This window comes from Taeniopygia guttata, chromosome 2, assembly GCF_048771995.1.
Source record: "Taeniopygia guttata chromosome 2, bTaeGut7.mat, whole genome shotgun sequence".
Classification (NCBI taxonomy): Eukaryota; Metazoa; Chordata; class Aves; order Passeriformes; family Estrildidae; genus Taeniopygia; species Taeniopygia guttata.
The window spans coordinates 137,545,921-137,553,751 of record NC_133026.1 but is presented as its reverse complement, the minus strand read 5'-3'; positions in this window follow the sequence as shown (position 1 = coordinate 137,553,751).

Here is a 7,831-nt window from a genome sequence, read left to right as displayed (position 1 = left end):
TCTTACTGATCTCCTGCTGTTTTCCAATATTGTGGGTATTGTTTTCTTTCCCAAGGGAAAAAAAAAAAAAACAAAACACCAAAGTTGTATTTTTTTTTAACCTTATTGCCATTATTGTAAAAACTGACAGGAACTCCTTTGCAGTCTGTAAAATCAACATGCTTGTAGAAATGCAGTCAGGACTTGCAGTAGTTAGTTATAAGGTGATTATCCATAGCAACTGTCAGCTTGTTTCAGAGCCCAGTTATTAGGCAAGCAGAGTTTATTTTGTGCATATTTGCAGCATTCTGTTAGGTTTTGCCAGTAGATAATTGCTGCTTCTTATCTTCTCTAAGGAAAGATCATGTATGGGCCACTTGCCACAGATACATTGATTGCCATAAAAAATCTCAGCATGGGTTTCAGTTACTTAGCACTGTTTTCCCACATTTAGAGGACAGGATATAGCTTTATACAAATGAGGGCTCTCTTATAGCTAAAAAATAATTCAGTATTTCTCCAGTTCTATTTCAATTATTTAGTCCTATTACATATGTCAATAATTCTCTCAAAATTTAGACTGTCATCACAATTAGCACTTTGCAGAACCACAGAGGAACAAGGTTCCTGCTCTAAAGAAGCTTACAGACCAAGGGCTACAATGGGAGCAACCAAATGGTGTGACACTGGTAAGCAGAGCAGAGATGCATATGAAAGGCTGTGTGACGCTCTGAATGCAGAGAGAGCAGGGTGAGTGTTTCCAATGCCAGCACCAGTTTGCCGGTCTGGCTGAACTGTCCACCTGTACTGGTGCTGTTGGCCTGAGGGGGAGATGTCCTGCCTGCAGAGTGAGTGCACTGGGTGAGGTGACACCTGCACACGTGTCATGGAAACATGAGCCAGCTGGGTGCTTGGTGGCTGTGGGAAATGCACAGCCTCCCTCCTTCAACCAAAAGAAGCTTAATGGCATAAACCACTGGTGAAGGGTTTCAAGTCAATCCCAAGCACAAATACAGGCTGGGCGGAGACCAGATTGAGAGCAGCCCTGAGGAGAAAGGCTTGGGGTGTTGGTTGATGAGAGGCTTGACATGACCCAGCAATGTGTGCTTGCAGTGCAGAAAGTCAAACGTGTCCTGGGCTGCATCAGGAGCAGCATGGTCAGAAGGTTGATGGCGGGGATTCTCTCCTCTGCTCTGCTCTCCTGAGACCCCACCTGGAGTGCTGCATCCAGTTCTGGGGTCCTAAGAGGATATGAACTGTTGGAGTGGGTACAGATGAGGGCCATGAGGATGATCAGAGGGGTGAAGCACCTCTCTTGTGAAGGCAGCTTGAGAGAATTGGGGTTGTTCAGCCTGGAGAAGGGAAGGTTCCAGGCTGAGCTTATAGAAGCCTTCTAGGGCCTAAAGTGGCCTACAAAAAAAGCCAGAAAGGAACTTTTGACAAGTTTCTGTGTGCTGTGAAAGGACAAGGACAAGGAGTGACAGCTTCAAACTGATAGAGAGTAGGTTTAGATTAGATATAAGGAAGAAATTCTTTTCTACATGAATGGTAAGGCAGTTGAACAGGTTTTCCAGAGATGTTGATGCTACATCCCTGGAAGTGTTCAAGGCCAGCTGGGATGGGGCTTTGAGCAACTTGGCGTGGTGTAAGGCATTCTTGCCCATGGCAGGGGGCTGGAACAAGGTGATCCTTAAGGTCCCTTCCCACCAAATCGTTCTGTGACTCTATGATGTCAGGGAGTTTTGGCATCTGGGGCATTGCTCGGGTTACTGAAAATGCTCAGAGAAGCAAAGCACCCCTCACAAGATTCCAGTGCCCTCCCTGCACGGCTCAGGTTTGCCTGAAGAAAACCCTTTTCCCTTCCATCACCTTTTGCTCCGCTCCACCGTGTCCTCGCTCTCTGAGCAGCTGCCCCGTGAGCAGGAGCAGGAGCAGGAGCAGGAGCAGGAGCAGGAGCAGGAGCAGGAGCAGGAGCAGGAGCAGGAGCTGGAGCCCGTCCGTGCAGAGCCAGGCCCGGAGCGGGAGGCGAGCAGAGCAGGGGTGAGTGCGGGCCGGCCCGCCGCTCCCCGCCGGCTGTGCCGTTCTGTGCCGGGCTGGGCCGTGCCGGGCTGTGCCGGGCCGTGCCGGGCCCGCCGCTCTCCGCCGGTTGTGCCGGGCCGTGCCGGGCTGGGCCGTGCCGGGCCCGCCGCTCTCCGCCGGCTGTGCCGTTCTGTGCCGGGCTGTGCCGGGCCGGGCTGTGCCGGGCCGGGCCCGCCGCTCTCCGCCGGCTGTGCCGTGCCGTGCTGGGCCGTGCCGGCTCCGCCCGGCTCCGGCAGGGGGCAGCCGCCGCCCGCGTTCGGCAGCGCCGCTGTCCCTGCCGCAGCCGCCGCTGTCCCTCGTTCTGTAAAGGTGCTCTGCACCTCATTTTCCGGCCATTTTGTGCAAATCGGCGTTCCGATAAAGAGGGGAGAGGCAGGCCTGTTTCACTCGGCCCGCGCTTAACTCGTCTGTGCGCTGGGAGCAGAACCGGGTCACACTCCGCACTCGCTTGGAGCTCTGCTCAAGCCAGACGTGTCATTTCAATGGGACGTAGAGAGAGAGAAAATCAAATCCCACTCGGGAAAGCTGTTCGGCTTCAAACCGCAGCTCTCGGGAGCTGGCTGCTCGGCATTGCCACGAGCAGGATAAACGCGAGTGGAAGCGGGGATGCTGTGAGCGCACATCGGCGCTCCCCGGGACGGCACAAGGAAGATGCGCTGCCCATCTTACCCCCGTGTCACCTTGCCTGTGCCTGTGCCTGTGCCTGCTGGGGGTACGGCTGGTTAATCTTAGGATTAAAATTCTACTTCTCATTTAATTGCTGTGTCAGAGAAGACCCACATCCATTGACTGCAGTGGAATTCAGCCCGTGATTTTATACCACTGTTCAATTGCAATATTGCATTTCACTGAGGAACTCTTCCGCAATTGGAAGGGCATGTAAAAATATCTTGTATTATACAGATACTTCCAGCACAAACCACTCAACTTGTAGAGCTTGAATAAATCTTTAGATCAAGTTCACCTCCTGAATGACCCATAGATCAGTGCTGAGCTCTGCTGTGGTATTCAATTATTTATTCATTATGTTTTCCTCATTCTCATGACAAAAAGAAAGATTTAAAGAGTCATTATGGTGTTTATGGAAGTGTTAACCAATTAAAAGCTCCAGGTTGCATGCTATTTCTTCTGAACAACGAAGTAAAAAAAAAAAAAACAGGAGAATGATTGATATAGTTAATATATTTATTGGCATTAGTACATTCTCTTTTATTGCTGGGATCAGAGTGACATCATTCATCATAAAGACAGCATAATTGTCTCTGAATGTTATAAAAGGTGAAATTCATTCTCCTGGAAATTAAAGAGAACATTGCAAAGCTTCAGTTCAAAAAAAGAAAAAAGGACTGAATGATACAGATGATAAAATGTACTGTCTTTAAATTTCTGTCCATAAACCTGGAATAAAACTACTGAGAATTAGTCCAAAATGAAAATTGTAATGCAATAACCTGAAATTAGTTTAGGCATTCCTCTAATCTCATTTTTCATAGGGTAGGACTATTCATCATAAAATCTGTTTTCCTTCATTGGCAGTATTTCAGGTGTCTACTCACTGAATGAAAACAGTAAAAAAGTGAAGACACTAAATGAAATATATGTTATTTGTTCTGGCAGAATTGTCTCATTCTCAGCAAAGCAAAGTAGACACAGCAGCATCTTCTACCTGGTCTTTGCTCCCCACACTCAGAACTACTCTGATCCCTTACTCCCCTTTTTCATATGCAGGTTTGGCTTTAGGAGCAGGCCTTGACGTGATTAAGTGCCTCTCTCATAGGATTTTAACTTTGCTTAGATTCTGCTTTTATCTCCCTGTGTAATTTCTTATCTACAAAGAGACTCTGAAGACCTCTGTGCTACTCCTTTGAAGATCAACTCTGCCACTCTTGCCTGTATCATATAATTCTTATCCTGTAAGTCTGTATTTGGGTCTCTTCCAGTTTGATGCTACCTAAGAAATTAGATGCAAAAAGAGAAAGGACAGGGGAAAAAAGGCTGAAGGTTCTTACTCAGGACTCTGCAGGCTCCTCTGAAGCTACATGCTCCTCCTCACCTGAGCCAACCTTTCCAGACCTGCCTCATGCTGCCACCATGCTTGCTGTGGGACTGTCGTCCACACAAGTTACCTGTGGGAAGGGAAGCTCCCATTGCAAGATGGCCAGCATACTTTTTCATGCTGTGAATCAAGGTGGATGTCCCTAGTGACTTAGAACTAGCCTTCTGAATTATGCAATAGCTGTACATGCCTGGTTCAATCCAAATATGTTAAAAATTAGCCTTTAATCTTTTGCAAGCCCTGATGTTCCGAAAAATGAAATTGTCAGTGCAGACCAGACCAACTAAGCAGTATTAATTAACACCAGGAGAAAATCACAAAGGATTCTCTTTGATCGTTACATGAACACATTTAGTACTTACCTTTCATTTCCTCTCCTGATTTGAAATAGCAAGTTCAGGTTATAGCTCTTTGTTAGAATAATAATTAAAACAATCTAGTCATTGTTTAGCTAAAGGACACTAATTATATGCATAGGTTAAGAGACTAATTGAGGTTAAACCTGCAAGGGAGCAGCCCTTAGATTCTTCAGGATGCAAAAATTTCTATTAAACATGGCAGTGGCAACCCAGATCTGGACTCTTAATTGTTTTACTCTGTCTTCTACAGAATTCTCAAGTCTGTTTCTGAGTTCTCCTCCCAAAAGGTACAGCTTTTTAAACACTTCTGGAAGGGTTTGTCTGCCTTGTCAGACTTCCTGTTCAGGAAGTCGCAAAAAGAGTTCAGACTAAAGGGGCTTTCAGTTGATGCTCACTGCAAGGTGCCCTGATGGAACCAGCCAGGCAGAGGAGACAGGGACATGGCCCCATGATGTGTCCAGCCCCTGAACTAGAAGTGGCAATCAGGAATGGGATGCCACTGGCATTCCCCTCTGGAAATTCCCTTCACTGAGAGTTGTACCTCCACTCTTGGGAATGAAACGGGGCCACACAGGCCAGCTGGATTGTACAGTCCCACCACACTGAGCAGATAGGGTGTCTCGGCTGACCTCCAAGCCTGCTCCTGGGTTTATCTTTACATGAAAGTGAGAGGTGTAAGAGGAGTGTCACCATGGATGCATGAGAAGGCCACAACATTCTACCCTTTTATATCAAAGGTAAACAAAAGAGACAGCCTGCCAAGAAAGCCAGAGGCAACTAATCTGGAGTAAGCAAAAGGGAATTCTCACTGTGTCTACCCTATACTATGGCCAAAATTGTGAGATAAGGAGAAAAAGCACAGTGCAGTCTCAAAAAAATTAGCTAATCTGAGGTTAAGACTTTCCGCTTCTGAGAAATCTGGAGTAATTCCATTACCCAGTGCAGATATTCCAGGTTTTAGCACATAGAGTCCCTGACTAAACATGGACTCTGCAGCTGTCCTTGGCAGGATAATGATTACAAGATAATCTTCATGTTTCAAGAAGCATTGCTGACAGAACTCAGGAAGAAATGCCTTCTCTCTCTCACGGTAGCAAGAGTATTTCATAGCTATCCAGATGCATTATGAGAACTTTATGTCTTTCTCTAAAACAAATGGTGGAAAGCATTGTCAGAGAAAGCACAGATGGATTGCGTTTTTCCCTGCCATGCATCACTATGGTTAGACGAAGATTAAATTTCTCTTTTGTATTTAGGCAATCTTGCCTTTATTTTCTTACTAATAACAGCTGGAGGAAAAACGCTGTAAATCTGTTTATTATGCATTTACCACATGACTGCTCAGTACTTCTTATGTGCAGCTCTTGTTCTGCTGTTGTTTAAATGAAAAATTGAACTCGGTGTTAGTTAACAATGTCGGGATCTGTTTGATGGTCCTTCCCCTGCTCCATTGGTGATCACATCACAGGAGCACAGGGCACGAGGAGACAAGGTTACAAATACTGGCACTGTTTCATATTGACTATTTTACTGCCTCTGTGTCTGTGCTCAGATCTTTGCTAACTCCTAAAGATTTACATCCCAATCCATTCAAATCACTGTACAGGTCTAGGTTAACCTTGACATAGCTGTATCCTTCAGTGCTGAATTTAAAGCTAGAAAAATTGAGTTTCATCTTAGAGAGCTTCGTGATTTCTTTTCCAAATCTGCCACATTCAAGAGCAACATGCAGGAAAGTTTCTTCCTCTAGACATTACCAAGAGGAATATGGACAAATAAAGTGAAATCAGCCATTCAAAGTGCCGTGGCTTGTTTCAGAGAAGAAGGATGTTTAAGTCATACAGAACAGAGGAACTCAGTACAGGTGCACTGCATCTGACACCAAAATGATCATGCTGTTTCTGTTGAAAGTCAAAAACAAGGTAGCTGGTAAGCTCTCTGTGTTTGCTCCTAGGCAGAAAATATATACCCTTCGTTGTTTTCATTATAAATAATTCATTATCCACCACTTCCAGCCACATACCAGCTGCTGTTTATTCAAGTTCTGTAATTGTTTCAGTTCCTTGATACAAAGGAATCAGCCACTAATATCAAATAACGATAAGCACTTAATAACCATTTATTACCAAAGAGATAGATTAATGACAATTTTAGGAAACCTTCTCTTCAGGGAAGTCCTAAGAAGTCCTACACCATTGGATGCAAGTGTTTAAAAATATAGGTGCTTGTGACAATGGCTATTAAGTTCTATTTGTGTGTCTGCGGTGCTCAGCAGTGAAATGAGGTGACATTTCTGTCAAGAGCCTCTAGGTGCTGCCACAGTACCAAAAAAAGAACAGAATGCTGCATTTGTTTCATTGTTGGAAAGAGCCGGTAATCAAGTAAATTGCTATTCTAGCTGGCTTTTAAATAAATACTGAGAAGTAGTATTTTTCCTTTGCAGATCTTTGGTCAATAGTTTAATTGCAATAATTTCTCAAAAAAAAAAAAAAAATCCATGCATCAACAACCCTTGTTAAAGGAGAAACCTGTTAAATACATGGTATGTAAAAATGTCAGTGTATTTTTTAAAAATACGAAAATATTAAAAAATAAGGTTAACATTCAACTTTGATTTGAAGCTATTCTGCTTTATTTCCTCACCTACCAAATCTCACTGGCACACATGGTCTTCTTTAATGCCTGCAGAGAAGTCTCCCTCTCTCCCCCACATTTTCAAACAATGATCAGCTACAAGGACTGAAAGGTAATGGAAATCATTTCAGTCCAGAAATGTAGGCAAGTTTAATGCAGCTGTTTTATACAAACATTTTCCAGTGTTGTTTTTTATTTGCAGACCAAAGACTTTAAAAAAATCTTGCCCACCAGCAGCTCCCAAGGATTTTACTTCAGTGCCCCATCTCTCAAATGGGATAAAGCAGCACAGCTTCCAAGGAATCCGATTTACACTGAGAACTGGGTCTGAAAGCATTGCTCAGGGGACATGGTGCCGCTCAGCATTTGGATGCAGCTGTCCCCCAGACCCAGGGGCTTCATACCCATCTCTGCGATTTATGGTAAGACTTTTGTCCCAATTATCTCAGAGATTAGCACACAGAAAATCTGTGGAAATTGGTTTTGTGTTAAAAAACCCAACCTCATTTACATACACATCAGTCACAACTATAACTGCAGCAACAAATCTTCAGAGATGCCAAGTCTGGGTGACTTACATCATGCCAGCATCAGTTTCCAGCCTGAGCACAGTGTACCTCACCTGTGCTCTGAGCCAGCACTATCACTTGCAGAGAGATGGCCCAGAAGGAGCCACAAGTTTCATGTGGGAAAGGGCAGTTGCCACAACAGCTCCTAACCAGCA